This window comes from Odocoileus virginianus, chromosome 31, assembly GCF_023699985.2.
Source record: "Odocoileus virginianus isolate 20LAN1187 ecotype Illinois chromosome 31, Ovbor_1.2, whole genome shotgun sequence".
Lineage (NCBI taxonomy): Eukaryota > Metazoa > Chordata > Mammalia > Artiodactyla > Cervidae > Odocoileus > Odocoileus virginianus.
This window is the reverse complement of record NC_069704.1, coordinates 24,622,918-24,639,480: the sequence shown is the minus strand read 5'-3', so window position 1 is coordinate 24,639,480 and position 16,563 is coordinate 24,622,918. Positions and strand designations below refer to the sequence as shown.

Here is a 16,563-nt window from a genome sequence, read left to right as displayed (position 1 = left end):
ACCATTTTGCCTTTTTGCATTTCTTTTTCTTGGGGATGGTCTTGATCCCTGCCTCCTGTATAAAGTCATGAACCTCTGTCCATAGTTCTTCAGGCACTATGTCTTATCACATCTAATCCCTTGATTCTGTTTGTCACTTCCACTGTATAATCATAAGGGATTTGATTTAAGTCATACTTGAATGGGTCTAGTGGTTTTCCCTAGTTTCTTTAATTTATGTCTGAATTTGGCCAATAAGGAGTTCATGATATGAGCCACAGTCAGCTCCCAGTGTTGTTTTTGCTGACTACATAGAGCTCCTCCATCTTTGGCTGCAAAGAATATAATTAATCTGATTACAGTATTGACCATCTGGTGATGTCCATGTGTAGAGTCTTCTTTTGTTGGAAGAAGGTGTTTGCTATGACCAGTATGTTCTCTTGGCAAAACTCGATTAGCTTTTGCCCTGCTTCATTCTGTATTCCAAGGCCAAATTTGCCTCTTACTCGAGGTGTTTCTTGGCTTCCTACTTTTGCATTCCAGTCTCCTGTGATGAAAAGGACATCTTTTTTGGGTGTTAGTTCTAGAAGGTCTTGTACGTCTTCATAGAACCGTTCAGCTTCAGCTTCTTCAGTGTTGCTAGTCGGGGCATAGACTTGGATTACTGTGATATTGAGTGGTTTTCCTTGGAAACAAGCAGAGATTATTCTGTCGTTTCTGAGATTGCATTTACGACTCTCTTGTTGACTATGATGGCTACTCCATTTCTTCTAAGGGATTCTTGCCCGTAGTAGTGGATATAATGGTCATCTGAGTTAAATTCACCCATTCCAGTCCATTTTAGTTCACTGATTCCTAGAATGTTGATGTTCACTCTTGCCATCTCCTGTTTGATCACTTCCAATTTGCTTTAATTTCGTGGACCTAACATTCCAGGTTCCTGTGCAGTCTTGCTCTTTACATCATTGGACTTCACTTCCGTCACCACTCACATCCACAACTGGGTGTTGTTTTTGCTTTGGCTCGTCTCTTCATTCTTTCTGGGGTTATTTCTCCACTGATCTCCAGGAGCATATTGGGCACCTCCCAACCTGGGGAGTTCATCTTTCAGTGTCCTATCTTTTGCCTTTTCATACTGTCCATGGAGTTCTGAAGGCAAGAATACTGCAGTGGTTTGCCATTCCCTTCTCCAGTGGACCACATTTTGTCAGAACGCTCCACCATGACCTCTCTGTCTTGGCTAGCCCTACACTGCATGACTCATAGTTTCATTGAGACAGAAAAGGCTGTGGTCCATGTGATCAGATTGGTTAGTTTTCTGTGATTGTGGTTATCATTCTGTCTGCCCTCTGATGGAGAAGGATAAGAGGCTTATGGAAGCTTCCTGATGGGAGAGACTGACAAAGGAGAAAACTGGGTCTTGTTCTAATGGGCAGGGCCATGCTCAGTAAATCTTTAATTTAACTTTCTGTTGATGGGCGGGGATGTGTTCCCTCCTTGTTATTTGGCCTGAGGCCATACTGTGGTGGAGGTAATGAAGATAATGGGGATCTCTTTCAAAAGGTCCCATGCATGTACTGCTGCAGTGAGTGCCTCCATCCCTGCAGCAGGCCACCGCCAGCCCACGCCTCTGCTGGAGACTCGTGGACACTTATGGGCAAGTCTGGGTCAGTCTCTTGTGCAGTCACTGCTCCTTTCTCCTGGGTCCTGCTGTGCTCAAGGTTCTGTTTGTGCCCTCCCAGAGTCTGTTTCCTCAATCCTGTGTAAGTTCTGGTGGCTCCCCGGGGGGGGGGTTAATGGCAGCCTCCTCCAAGAGGGCTTATGCTGTACCTGGGTCTGCTGCACCCAGAGCCCCTGCCCCTGCCCCTGCAGCAGTCCACTGCTGACCCGTACGTCCACAGGAGATGCCCAAACACCTGTCTCAGTCTCTGTGGGATCTCTGGGTCCTAGTGCACACAAGGTTTGTTTGAACCCTCATAGCATCTCTGGTGGGTATGGGGTTTGATTCTAAATGTGATTTCACTGCTCCTGTCATCTTGCTGGGGCTTCTCTGCCCTTGGACGTGGGGTATCTCCTCAGAGTTGCTCTAGTGCCACGTAGCTGCCTCTCCAGCACTACGCAGCCACCACTCCAGCGCCTACCATCTTAGTGGGGCTTCTCTGCCCTTGGATGTGGGGTATCTCCTCAAAGTCCCTCCAGCACTGTGCAGAGAGTCACTTACAGGATAAACACAAGGAGAGACATGTCTAGACACATATTAATCAAGCTAACAGAGATTAAACACAAAGAAAGAATATTAAAAGCAGCAAGGGAAAAGCAACAAGAAACATAAAGGGAAAACCCATACCATTAACAGTGGATCTTTCAGCAGAAGCTGCAGGTGAGAAGGGAATGGCAGGATATATTTGAAGTACTGAAAGAATAAAGTCTACAACCAAGATTACTATACCCGACAAGGGTCTCATTCAAATTGATGAAGGAATCAAAAGCTTTCCAGACAAGCAAAAGTTTAGGAGAATTTTCCACTACTAGACCAGCTTTAACAAATACTAAAGGAACTTATTTAGGCAGTAATCACAAGTGAAAGGAAAGACCCACAAAAACAAACCCAAAACAGTTAAGAAAATGCCAATAGGAACATAGATATCAACAATTACTTTAAATGTAAACAGATTAAACACAACAACCAAAAATACAGACTGATTGAATGGATACAAAAACAAGACCCATTTATACTGCCTACAAGAGACCCACTTCAGATAGAGACACATGCAGTCTGAAAGTAAAAGGATGGAAAAGGATATTCCATGCAAATAGAAACCAAAAGAAAGCCAGAGTGACAATTCTAATTTCAGACAAAATAGACTTTAAAGAATATTGCAAGAGATAAAGAAGGACACTACATTATGATCAAGGGAACAATCCAAGAAGAAGACATAACAGTTGTGAATATTTATGCACCCAGCATAGCATCTCAGTACATAAGGCAAACACTAACAGACATAAGAGGTGAAATTGACAGTGACACAATAATAGTAGGGGACTTTAACACCCCACTTACACAAATGGACAGACCATCAACATAGAAAATCAGTAAGGAAACACAAACCTTAAACATTAGACCAAATGAACCTAATTGATATCTTCAGGATATTCCATCCAAATGCAAAAGAATACTCTTTCTTCTCAAGTGCCCATGGAACATTCTCCAGGATAGACCACATCTTGGCCACAAATATCAAGCCTCAGTACATTTAAGAAAATTGAAATCATATCAGGTGTCTTCTCTGACCACAGCACTGTGAGACTAGATATCAACTCAGGCAAATAGATTGGGAAACAGTGGAAACAGGGGCAGACTTTATTTTTTGGGCTCCAAAATCACTGCAGATGGTGACTGCAGCATTGAAATTAAAAGATGCTTACTTCTTGGAAGGAAAGCTATGACCAACCTAGACAGCATATTAAAAAGCAGAGACATTACTTTGCCAACAAATGTCCATCTAGTCAAGGTTATGGTTTTTCCAGTAGTCATGTATGGATGTGAGAGTTGGACTATAAAGAAAGCTGAGCACCAAAGAGTTGATGCTTTTGAACTGTGGTGTTGGAGAAGACTCTTGAGAGTCCCTTGGACTGCAAGGAGATCCAACCAGTCCATCCTAAAGGAGATCAGTCCTGGGTGTTCATTGGAAGGACTGATGTTGGAGCTGAAACTCCAATACTTTGGCCACCTGATGTAAAGAGCTGAATCATTGGGAAAGACTGTGATGCTGGGAAAGATTGAAGGTTGGAGGAGAAGGAGACGACAGAGGATGAGATGGTTGGATGGCATCACCAACTCATTGAACATGAGTTTGAGTAAACTCTGGGAGTTGGTGATGGACAGGGAGGCCTCGCATGCTGCAGTCCATGTGGTCGCAAAGAGTTGGACACGACTGAGTGACTGGACTGAACTGAACTGAACAACTCAGGAAAGAAACTGCAAAAAACACACTCATGGAGATTAAATAATACATTACTAAACAAGGAGAGATTACTGAAGAAATAAGATGGGAAATCAAAAGATTCCTAGAAACAAATGACAATGAATACACAACAACCTTGGTCTATTTACAGTAGGTCCTTTACCCAGTACATTATGTCGGGCCATCAAGAAGATACTAAAAGGCTTTTCAATAGGGCTGGGTGTTGCAGGGAGGGGGAGTGCTGTGATTAAGTGTTACACTTTTAGTGAGCCTGTGCGTCTGAAATGTGAACTTCACAAGTGTTTCTCAGTGCTTTTTTGACCCTTTAGGTGGGACTGGATGACTGAATGGACTGGAATTGGGTATTTCCCTTCCTCCTGGTCAGTTAGGCTTTGGTTAGTTAGTTTGCCCTGAAGGCAGACTTTGTTAAGGACAGAGTGCTCTGGTATTTGAAAATGGTTCCTTTTCCTCTTCGTCTGTTAGAAGGGAGAGGGGATTTTTCTCCAGTATTTACTTTGAGAAGCTGGTTAGGCTCTTGGAGGTAAATCTCACGAAATTTTTGGGTACACCTAGAGTTTTTAACCCTCAGGGTTAAAATAGAGAGGGAGATGGTGGGAGAAAGAATAGAACTACAGGGCTAAATATCCCCAAATGCAATTGTAGAAATATGTTCAAATTTATTACCTATCATGGTGAATGCAAGTGTACTAAATTCTTTAATTAGAAGACAAATAGTAGCTGACTTAAATTATCACTAAGCTACTCAAAAGAAACACCTAAAACATAAGGATGTTGAAAGTTGAGTAGAAAAAGATACCAGTCTAATACCGACTAAAACAAAGCGGGTAAAGCTGGTAAAACTATACTGATATCAAATGAAATAGATTTTCAAACAAATTTTTATCAGAATAGTAATTATTAGAGATAAAGAAGGTCACTAGATAATGACAAAAGTTTAAATTTCCTTGGTAGAATGATGATTCTGAACTTTTATGCTGTTAGAAACAGCTTCGAAATATACAGTGTAAAAATTCACATCACGCTAAGGAAAAAAGGACATATCCACCACCATAATTGGATTTTTTTTAGCACCTTTCTTAGTTATTAATAGATTAAACAAGAAAAAAGAAAGCCTATTTGAATAGAAAGAAAGAATATTTGAATGGGTTAATAAACTTATCATCAGAGTCCCCTGGACCCAGATTTAGTTTACTGGTTTCTTTTTTGAACAGTTTTACTTGGATTTGTTAGATTGATGCTTTATGGCTTTTTTTTCTGTCAGAGGTCTTCTGAAGAACAGAAAATTTACTTTAAAATAGAAAATTAAAACTCCTTTTCTCTTATAGTGTATATCATATGGGTCTTTTGGACCTTTTTATGAATCTAAGATGCTGTGGGTTCTTATATCACTTTATCTGTGTATAGGTAATTTTATCATCCTAGAATAATTTTTATCATCACTCTTTAATTATTCCCAACTATATTAAGACTAAAATAAAATGAAAGGATGATGGACTCATCTAGAAAGATGTTATAGTAGTCAGGTCATTGCTATTGCATTATCTTTGATTTTATTACATTACCTCAAGAGTTGCACATATTTTAAGAAAATATAAATGAAGTCTGGAGGTACCATCTTTGTAGTCATTTTAGTTTTCATTTAACACAACTGAGAGTTTAATAGTTTTCATTTTCTACATGTAATGGTACAAAAGTAGAAAAGTTGACAGAGGAAGGCATTTCAGCTATTAAATGGGTAAAATAATGGTCCACAGAGGCAGCAGACTCTAGGCGCTAATTATTATGGTGAACTTGATCATATGAGTGACGTCTTAGACTGTGAGTCAGCAAGCAGCAATATCCTAGATGAATTTTCTTTGAACTCAAGAGTTGATGAGTGATCAGTGTGTTTCTGCAATATTCTGTGATAAGAAGTTGGACTCTTCAGTTTTGTTAAAAGAATATGTGACTTATTCTTGCATTACATACAGTGTTGTGCATGAACATTTACTTGATACAGCTTTTAATTGAAGAGTGTTGAATTAAAGTGTGTATACAAAGGTGATAGGAAGTGAATATATGATTTAGGAGAGAAAGCAAAACATTGGCTCATTTTGATGTATGTTTATAAGTCTAAAAATGAATGTTTATAACCAAGGAACAAACAATATGGCTGTCCTTCTCAGCAAGTTTATGAGACATCAAAATTTTAAAAAAGCACTGCATTTTTACGGTGCAAATTCAAGAAGAAGAAGTGATGATTATCTAGTAGAGATATATTTGAAATCTGGAATCAGATTTTATAAAACTATATGTCCCAGATTCATGCATGTCAGTTGGTAACCAGTTTCATTCTCTTTTCATGTGTGTTTGTGTGTATGTGTGTGTGATGTGTGTGAGTGTATATATACACACATTATGCATTTGTAGATATGTGTATGTATCAAACACATATCATGTACATACACATGATATGTACATAGTATGTACATATTATGTACACAACATAGTATGTACACACTAGGAAATATAAGAATACAGATTTTCTGTATTTAAATTTTGATTAAACTTTTCAGTTAATTTGCTTTTTTACTATATCCTTTTATTTTTCTGTAAATTATGTGCTGGGTGCTTAGTTGCTCAGTCATGTCCGACTCTCTGGGACCCCATGGACTGTAGCCCGCCGTGCTTCTCTGTCTATAGGATTTCCCAGGCAAGAACACTGGAGTGGGTTGCCATTTCCTTCTCCAGGGGATCTTCTCAACCCAGAGATCAAACCTGCATCTCTTGCATTGGCAGGCAGATTCCTTACCATGGTGCCACCTGGGAAACCCCGTGAATTATTTGTAAAATGACCTAAATATTAAATAAAATACAAAGAGTCTAATATTAAATAAAATACAAAGAGTCTATCAGCCCAGCTGATTAAGGGTGTTGATTATTTTTCCTGGCCTACTGAGGGTTAATATATTGTACCTGTGTGGATCATTGCCCTAAGCAGTTGATGACTGTGCATCTCTTTCAAGTGCACATGAAATATTCATGAAAATTAGCCATCTGCTTGGCTATAAAGCCTCCACAGATTTCAAAGACTGAGTTCTGTGACTACAGGCAGTTAAGATACAAGTCATTTACAAAAGGTAATTAGAAAAAATCCCCTACAGGGGGAAATTTAAAATAACTTCTAAATAACTTACAGCTCAACAAAGGAATCTTAATGTAAATTAGAACATATTCAGAATTAAATTCTAACAAAATACTTCAAAAGTTGTGTAATGTAGTTAAGATTGTACTTTAAGAATAAATGCTCAAGATGAATAAACTAAGAATCCAATTTAAAAAAATGACAAAAGTGATTACAGAATAAGCTCAGGGTAGAAGGAAGAAACTGAAGATGAACATAAACTTATGACATGGAAAACACTCAGTAAGTACTAAGAATAATAAAGTCCAAAGCTGGTTCTTTGAAAGTCAGAAAGTCAAACTTCTGGTAAGATTTATCAATGGTGAGGGAATAACTAAACAATATTCAGATTGAAAAAAGATGTCATAGGTATAAATTTCACAGAGATTAATTTGGTAAAATAATATTAAGAATAACTGATGTCAATGAATTTGATATTTTAGGTGGACTAGGTAAACTATTAGAAAATGAAACTTAACCAAAACTGACTTAAGAAATTGAAAACTTAACTTGTCTTAAAACAATGAAAACTCTTGGTCTCCATGACTGCAGAGGAATATTCTATTCACACATTTCATTGAACAGATAATTGCAATCTTACATATATTATTTGATAAGTAAAAAAGGAAGACCTTTTCTCAGCTGTTTTTGTGAGACAGGATAACCACTACTACAACCACCGTGCAAGAGCAGTACAGGAAAGGAAAACAGATACATCTTCTGGTCTTAGACGGGCAGCTCCCCAGGACAGCATCTACTCCATCTGGTGCTTTTTGGAGGTTAAGATGCAGATTGAGTCACCTGGAAATCCTTGCTTGTCTTGACCTGATGTTTTGGTTGGATGGAAGAGATTAAAGCCTATTTGAAGTGGGAGCACAGAAGACCATGGTGCTTTGGATTGATAGCACAAGTCCATAAACTGAAACAATTCTGAAATGATGACTTTGTTCACTGTACAATTATGTTCTACAAAATTGAGATGTTTCATCTTTTACTGTGCTGAGAAAAGTGCAGCTTAAAGCCACCTTGTCTCACACATTAGCTGAGGGGACCTGTGTGTGACAGTGCCAGGCACTGGTGATAATGTAGAGCAATGCCCTGCTGGTGACAGTGTGTGGAGGTGGAAATACTTTGGAAAAACAGTTTGGTGTTAACTTTTGAAGATCATTGCACTTCACATGACCCAGCAACTACATTTCTGAGGGAAATGACTTAAAGCAGTGATTCTCCCAGACTGCAGTTGGGATCTCCTCTAGGCATTCCAGAGATACAGATTGTTTTACAGGAATCTAGCTGATAATGCAACTTATATGCATTTTTTCTTAGAACTTTTCAGTCTGATGTTGTTTAACTTTACCATCTTCTCTTTCATAGTTGCCCCCTCCCCTGCCTTTTTTTTTTTTTTGCTTCCTTGCTTCAGGGAGGGAGAAAGCTATGACTTGCCATAGAAGAACTGTTTAAAATACCCACGTTGAGAATTTCAACTAGGATCCTTATTTTGGCAGTGTCCAGTTCTTTTGTTTTCAGCATGATTTAAAGACAATGTAGTTATGGAATTGTTAAATTGCTTTATTAGCAATTGTTAAATTGTTCAGTTGTTCAGTTGCTTCTTGATTGCTATGTGATTTTTCAAGAGCTGACTAAAGGAGTTAAAAGAATTGGGAGACATAGCTGAAATACTCTAGCAATAAGTGATTTCATTCATACATATATGAACTAATAAAAGGAGGGCAGGTAGTCTCATCTGTCTTATTGAGATAACCTTTTCCAAAAAAGTTTACTTTTAGTGCCTAGTTGTCAGATATGTATTTTTGCTTCAATCAACTGTATGCTAATAATACTTGTAATCAAAAGTCAATCCAGAGGAAAACTTTTAAACTTAGTGCTTCATGGTTACAAGGAATTTAATAAAAATCAATTCTATTTGTGTATATGTTTTGTTGCATAGAAATGTGACAGAATGATCAAAAGAAGATTTTTAAGCATAAAAGCTGATGGTACCAGAAAAAAAAAATCACAGAAAAGTGCTATAGGAATATAACACTTCATAAAATTGTTCATAAAGAAAGTAAATGATGTGGTATTTGTGTTGTTAAGCAAGGATTTGTGTGTTTTAGACATGAATGATTTTGAGAATCAGTTGCTGTGGTATGTAGATTCTGCTGGATACATTGACAGTGATATAAATTAATTGTATTTTAAGGTGCTAGTGTTTATAGTGTACTGCAATCTTTGCAACTTTTATTTTTTAAAAACTATGTGTATATTTATTTTTATTTATTTATTTTTGGCTGCACTGGGTCTTCGTTGTTGTGCACAAGTTTTCTCTAGTTGTGGAGAGCACAGACTGCTTTCCGATGGAGCGTGTGGCCTTCTTACTGCGGTGCTGGTGTCTCGTGTTGTGGAGCCGGGGCTGTAGCGAGTGTGGGCTTCAGTGGTTGCGGTGTGCAGGCTTTAGGGCCTTTACATAGCATCTGTTTAAACTTCAATTATGAAAAATTTTAGATGTCAGTATAAAAATGTTCGAGGGAGTATATTGTCTTTCAAAATTCTGTGCAGCAGTAATGGAAACAAAAAAAGTTGAAGACCACTGAATATTACCATATTAGATAATAGGTCTCAAGGGGGATTGTAACACTCAGGGGGAACATACTGGAATTTGAGCAGGCATTTTTGCTTGTCATGATGATTTAGGGGCTTTACTGTCATTTGATTATTGGGAGCCAAGGAAGCTAGATATCCTGCAGTGTACATCAAACAATATTGTAGTTGTTTCCCATAAGTTTTCTAAAGTCTTACTGGACTAGTCCACGGCAAATATAGTCAAAAGAAGGAATTTATTTTTTAAAAAAAGCCCAAGAATTTTAAGAGAGGACCATTTTAGTGGACAGTGTTTAAATGGATGCTCTCTCAGAATTGTTAAATGTATTAAGTCTGTGCCTTGTCTTCTTGGGGTGCTACATTCCGATCACTGTGTGTCTGGTTGAAAAGAGCGTGCAGCACAGGAGCAGTGTAAGCGGTTAAAATGTGTACCTTAGAACCGAGTATTAAATTGTCAGGAGCTTACAAACTACAGAGGTCTCACTGAATTTTATTATGCTTTGTCAGTGAGAACAGTGTGATCATACTGTTTAGTGTTGTAACATGGTTCAGATCTTCTACTCCAGATTCACATTTCCTGATTGTTTTACTCCTGAACATGTATTGCTTTTTATGTTAGTTATTTATTATATTTATTTTTTACTGTCTTTTGTCCCTTTTACTTAGAGACATACTGTAAGAGGAGAGATTGGAAGACAAAGAGCAGCCCTTTTGAGGAGTCTAGCTTATTAAAAAAAAAAAAAGAGAAAATTGGTGGTAGCTGGATCAGGTAATTGTGTATGGGGATCAGGAATTTTTTTTTTTCCTATTTGTCTTTTGGGGTAGGACATTAGAATTTATTGGTAGTCGTGAGTAAGGAGGGAAAAACATAGGCTTTCACGAGTGTAGGTTCCACCATTTGTCCTGTGGGCCACAATTAGAGATGTATTAGGTTGGGTCGACACTCCAGTACTCTTGCCTGGAGAATCCCAGGGAGGGAGCCTGGGGGAGCCTGGTGGGCTGCCGACTATGGGGCCACACAGAGTCGAACACGACTGAAGTGACTTAGCAGCAGCAGATTGGTTCAAAAGTTATTGCAGTTTTGCATCGTTGAACTTTGCCGTTTTATGTTGAAATACATTCTTAAATAAAATAAATGTGGTTATGTTATACATCATTTTAATACTCATTTCTAGCTTTATTTTCTTTTTTTGCTGATGACTTATTACATGCTGTTTATGATTTTAGACTGTATAAATAATGTTAAGACAAAAAGCAAATCCGAGCAGTTTTTTAATTTGAGTTCAAAATGGATCATACAGCAGCAGAGACAAATCACAACATCAACAGTGCCTTTGGCCCAGGAACTGCTAACGGAGTAGAGCACACTGGTGGTTCAAGAAGTTTTGCAAAGGAGACGAGAGCTTTGAAGATGAGGAGCGTGGTGGCCACCATCAGAAGTTGACAGTGACCAGTTGAGAGCAATCATTGACGCTTGTCCTCTTACAGCTACACAATAAATTGTCAAGGAACTCAATGTTGACCATTCTATGGTCATTTGGCATTTGAAGCAAATTGGGAAAGTGCCTTGTGAGCTGATTGCAGGTCAAAAAAATCGTCATATTGAAGCGTCTTCTCTTACTCTTTGCAACAATGACCCGTTTCTCTGTCAGATTGTGACATGTGACAAAAAGTGGATTTTATATGATAACCAGTGACAACCAACTCAGTGGTTGGACCAAGAAGAAGCTCTTGGGCACTTCCCAAAGCAAACTTGAACCCAACAGTCATGGTCACTGGTTGGTGGTCTGCTGCCCAACTGATCCACTACAGCTTTCTGAATTCAGTGGAACCATTACAACTGAGAAGTTTGCTTGGCAAATTGATGAGATGCAGCAAAAACTGCAATTCCTGCAGTTGATATTGTCAACAGAATGGGCCCAGTTCTTCTGCATGGCTACGTCCGATCACACATTGAACAACTAACGCTTCAAAAGTTGAACGAACTGGCCTACAAAGTTTTGCCTCGTCTGCCATATTCACGTGATCTCGGTACTGACTGCACCTAGACAGCTTTTTGCAGGGAAACCACTTCCACATCCAGCAAGAGGCAGAAAATGCTTTCCAAAAGTTCTTCGAATCTTGAAGCACGAACTTTAAAAAAAAAATTAATTTATTTATTTTAATGGGAGAGTAATTACTTTCCAGTATTTATGGTGCTTTTTGCCACACATGGACATGAATCAGCCACGGGTGCATCTGTGTCCCCTCATGCTGAACCCCACCTCCCTCCCCACCCCATCCTTCTGGGTTGTCCCCAGAGCACCAGCTTTAAGTGCCCTGCTTCATGCATCAAACTTGCACTGGTCATCTGTTTTACTTATGGTAATGTACATGTTTCAATGCTGTTCTTTCAAATAATCCCACCTTCACCTTCTCCCACATAGTCCAAAAGCCTGTTCTTTACATCTGTGTCTCTTTTGCTGTCTTTCATACAGGATTGTCATTTGTGTCTTTCTAAATCTCATATATATGCGTTAGTATACTGTATTGGTGTTTCTCTTTCTGACTTACTTCACTCTATATAATAGGCTCCAGTTTCATCCACCTCATTAGGACTGACTCAAATGTATTCTTTTTTATAGCTGAGGAATATTCTATTGTGTATATGTATCATAACTTTCTTATCCATTTGTCTGCTGATGGTTGCTTCCATGTCCTAGCTGTTGTAAACAGTGAAGTATGAATTTTTTATGCTACAGAAATAAACAAACATTTCTTGTTGGTAAAAATGTGTTGGTTGTAATGGTTCCTATTTTGATTAATGAAGATATATTTGAGCCTGGTTATAATGATTTAAAATTCACATCTGAAACCGTAATCACTTTTGTACCAACCTAATATTTGACGACCCATCATCCAGGATGATCCACTTTTCTGCTACCATGTCTTCAGATTCATCCAGTTCTTGGAGATGTGGCTCTTCAGGGCCCAAGGAACTTGAACGTGGCCCTGCGTGGGGCCTTAGTCATCTGTTCCTTGTTTTTCAGCTTAGTGCAGATGGGCATGGTAACTTGGTCAGTGCGGACCCTGGCCAGTGTGCGCTGCGGCTTTCCAAAGGCACCCCGCATACCTGTCTAGAACTTAGACTGGGTACACCAGGATGTCCGACATGAATGTCCCCTGGAAGGGGCTGTCTTCATGGTCCTTTAAGGCAACTGGCTACATGCACTACCCAAGAGGCTGCATTTTCCAGCCATTCCAGCCATTGCATACCAGGCCCCCACAGAGAAAAAGAGCACAGTGTACCTGATTGGCTGCAGAAGGAATTTTGTCTTCTCTGGTGGCTCAAATAAAGAATCCACCTGTCACTGCAGGGGACTCAGATTTGATTCCTGGATTGGAAAGATCACCCGGAGAAGGAAATGGCAACCCACTTCAGTATTGCTTGGGAAATCCCATGGACAGAGGAGCCTGGTGGGCTATAGTCCCCGGGGTCACAAAAGAGTTGGACCTGACTTAACAACTCAACAACAACAACATTATGTAGGAAAATTGCGTAAAGTTTAAGTAATAAATTTCTACAAAATGAACTCACCTGTGCAGTCATCACTCAAACTAAGGAATGAACACTACCATTACCAGCACACTGTAATCCATTCCATACGCCTTTTCCTATCATTAACCATCTCTCACCCAAAACTAATGGAGATTTTTATGATTTTTATTACCAAATACTAATTTTGCCTGTTTTCAAACTTTCTGTAACTGAAAATCTCAAGTATGTGTTTTTTAAGGTTGACGTTTTCTCAACATCTTTGTGGGATTCATTGCATAGTCTTCATCTTGGAATAGTATATTCATATTCCTTGGGGCAGTATTTTATAGTTTATTCATTTTGCTGTTGATGAATGTTTGGGGTGTTGCTGGTTCCAGCTATTCTAAATAATGCTTCTGTGAATATGTTTCTGCATGTCTTCTGGTGTAAATATCATTCATTTCTGTTGGGTGTGTGCATGTGGGGTGAAATTGCTTTTCCAAAGTGAGTTTTACCAGTTTTATTCCCAACAGCATTAAATCAGAGTTCCTGTTGCTCTGTGCCTTCACCGGGGCTTCTCTGGGGCTCAGTCAGTAAAGAATCTGCCTACAGTGCAGGAGATTGCCTGCAACATAGGAGACATGGGTTTGTTCCCTGGGTTGGGAAGATGGATCCCCTGGAGAAGGAAATGGCTACCCACTCCAGTGTTCTTGCCTGGGAAATCCCGTGGATGGAGGAGCCTGGTGGGCTACAGTCTATGGGGCTGTGAGAGTCCTACATGACTGAGTGACTATAAACAACCACCATACCTTCACCAGCACTTTAGCACTGTATTGCTTATAAACCTATCTGTGTCTGTAATTGGTGTTTCCTTGATGATTGTTGTTGTTTAGTCCCCAAGATCATTGAAAAAGCAACAGAGTTCCAGAAAAACATCTGCTTTATTGATTACACCAAAGGCTCTGACTGTGTAGATCACAACAAACTGTGGAAAATTTTTAAAGAGATGGGAATACTCGACCACCTTATCTGCCTCCTGAGAAATCTGTATACAGGTCAAGAAGCAATAGTTAGAGAACTGGACATAGAACAACAGACTGGTTCCAAATCGGGGAAGGAGTACATCAGGGCTGTATACTGTCACCCTACTTATTTAACTTATATGCAGGGTACATCATGCGAAATGCCAGACTAGATGAAGCATAAGCTGGAGTCAAGATTGCTGGGAGAAATATCAATAACCTCAGATACGCAGATGACACCTCCCTTATGGCAGAAAGCCAAGAAGTACTAAAGAGCCTCTTGATGAAAGTGAAAGAAGAGAGTGAAAAAGTTGGCTTAAAACCCAACATTCAGAAAACTAAGATCATGGCATCTGGTTCCATCACTTCATGGCAAATAGGTGGGGAAACAATGGAAACAGTAAAGAGACTGTTTTGGGGGGGCTCCAAAATCACTGCAGATGGTGACTGCAGCCATGAAATTAAAAGACGCTTACTCCTTGAACGAAAAGCTATGACCAACCTAGACAGCATATTAAAAAGCAGAGACATTATTTTGCTAACAAAAGTCCATCTAGTCAAAGCTATGGTTTTTCCAGTAGTTAGGTCTGGATATGAGATTTGGACTGAGTGCCAGAGTTGATGCTTTTGAACTGTGGTGTTGGAGAAGACTCTTGAGAGTCTCTTGGACTGCATGGAGATCCAACCAGTCCATCCTAAAAGAGATCAGTCCTGAATATTCATTGGATGGACTGATGCTGAAGCTGAAACGCCGATACTTTGACCGCTTGATGCGAAGAGCTGACTTATTAGAAAAGTCCCTGATGCTGGGAAAGTCAGGAGGAGAAGGGGATGACAGAGGATGAGATGGTTGGATAGCATCATCAACTCAATGGACACGAATTTGAGCAAGCTCCAAGTGTTGGTGATGGAAAGGGAAGCCTGGCGTGTTGCAGCCCGTGGGGTTTGCAAAGAGTTGGACACGACTGAGTGACTGAACTGAACTGAGTCCCCAAGTTGTGCTTAACTCTTTTGCAGTGGTCCCAGCCTCATTTACTGGAATGTTCCAGCAGTGCCATCTTTGTCATAAGTCAAGCAGGTCTTTCCTGGACTTGCTGTTCTGCTCCTTTGCTCCGTTTCTCTGTCTTTGAGTAAACATCACATTTTGTTATTTACTATAGCTTTATAATCATTTTACTTTAGTATAAATTCTCCAACTTTATCTTCTTCAAGCTTATTTGTTATTGGGCTTTTGCTTATCTACTTTGTCAACTTCTAAGAAGTGTTAGGATTTTGATTGGTACCACATTGAATATTAATTTGGAGAGAATTTACATCTTTTAGTATGGAGTCTTCTAACACATGATGAACACAATATATTCCTTCGTTTATTTTATTGTTGTTGCGCCACTAGGTCATATCCGACTCTTTTGCGACCACATGGACTGTAGCCCACCAGGTCCCTCTGTCCATGGGATTTCCCAGGCAAGAATACTGGAATGGGTTGACATTTCCTTCTCCAGGGAATCTTCCTGACCCAAGGATCAAACCTGGGTCTCTTGCTTGGCAGGTGGATTCTTTACCACTGAGCCACCTGGGAAGCCCCTCCATTTCTTTAGGACTTATTTAATTTTGACTTTGTAGGTGTTTTGTTCAGTTCAGTTTAGTCACTCAGTTGTGTCCGACTCTGCGACCCTATGAATCGCAGCACACCAGGCCTCCCTGTCCATCACCAACTCCCGGAGTTTACTCAGACTCATGCCCATCGACTTGGTGATGCCATCCAGCCATCTCATCCTCTGTTGTCCCCTTCTCCTCCTGCCCTCAATCCCTCCCAGCATCAGGGTCTTTTCCAATGAGTCAACCCTTCTCATGAGGTGGGCAAAGTACTGGAGATTCAGCTTCACCATCAGTCCTTCCAATGAACATCCAGGACTAATCTCCTTTAGGATGGACTGGTTGGGTCTCCTTGCAGTCCAAGGGACTCTCAAGAGTCTTCTCCAACACCACAGTTCAAAAGCATTTAACCAATTATTTATTTTGGTTATGTCAGGTCTTCCTTGTGACATGCAACTTCTCTCTAGTCGTGGCGTGTGGCCTCCAGGGTGTATGTGCTCTCTAGTTTACAGCACATGGTCTCTCTACTGAGGTGCCTAGCCCTTAGTTGTCCCACAGCTTGTGAGATCCTAGGTCCCCAGCCTGGGATTGAACCTGCATCCCCAGCATTGGAAGGGGGATTCTTAACCTGGGGACCATCAGGGAAGTCGTTTGGTATGTTTTTGTGTCAGGATTTTATGCATCTTTTATTATATTTAT

At 39.8% G+C, this 16,563-nt stretch overlaps 1 protein-coding gene and 1 non-coding gene across 6 annotated transcripts in view; one reads left to right on the top strand and one right to left on the bottom strand.

Moving 5' to 3' along the window:
- Nucleotides 1-16,563, top strand: part of AUH (AU RNA binding methylglutaconyl-CoA hydratase) — a 204,339-nt gene that overhangs the window by 36,181 nt on the left and 151,595 nt on the right. The gene's annotated exons all lie outside the window — the stretch shown is intronic.
- LOC139032523 (small nucleolar RNA SNORA70) lies at nt 12,900-13,031 on the bottom strand. The gene has a single exon (XR_011485063.1). It is a non-coding gene; the product is annotated as a small nucleolar RNA SNORA70 (small nucleolar RNA).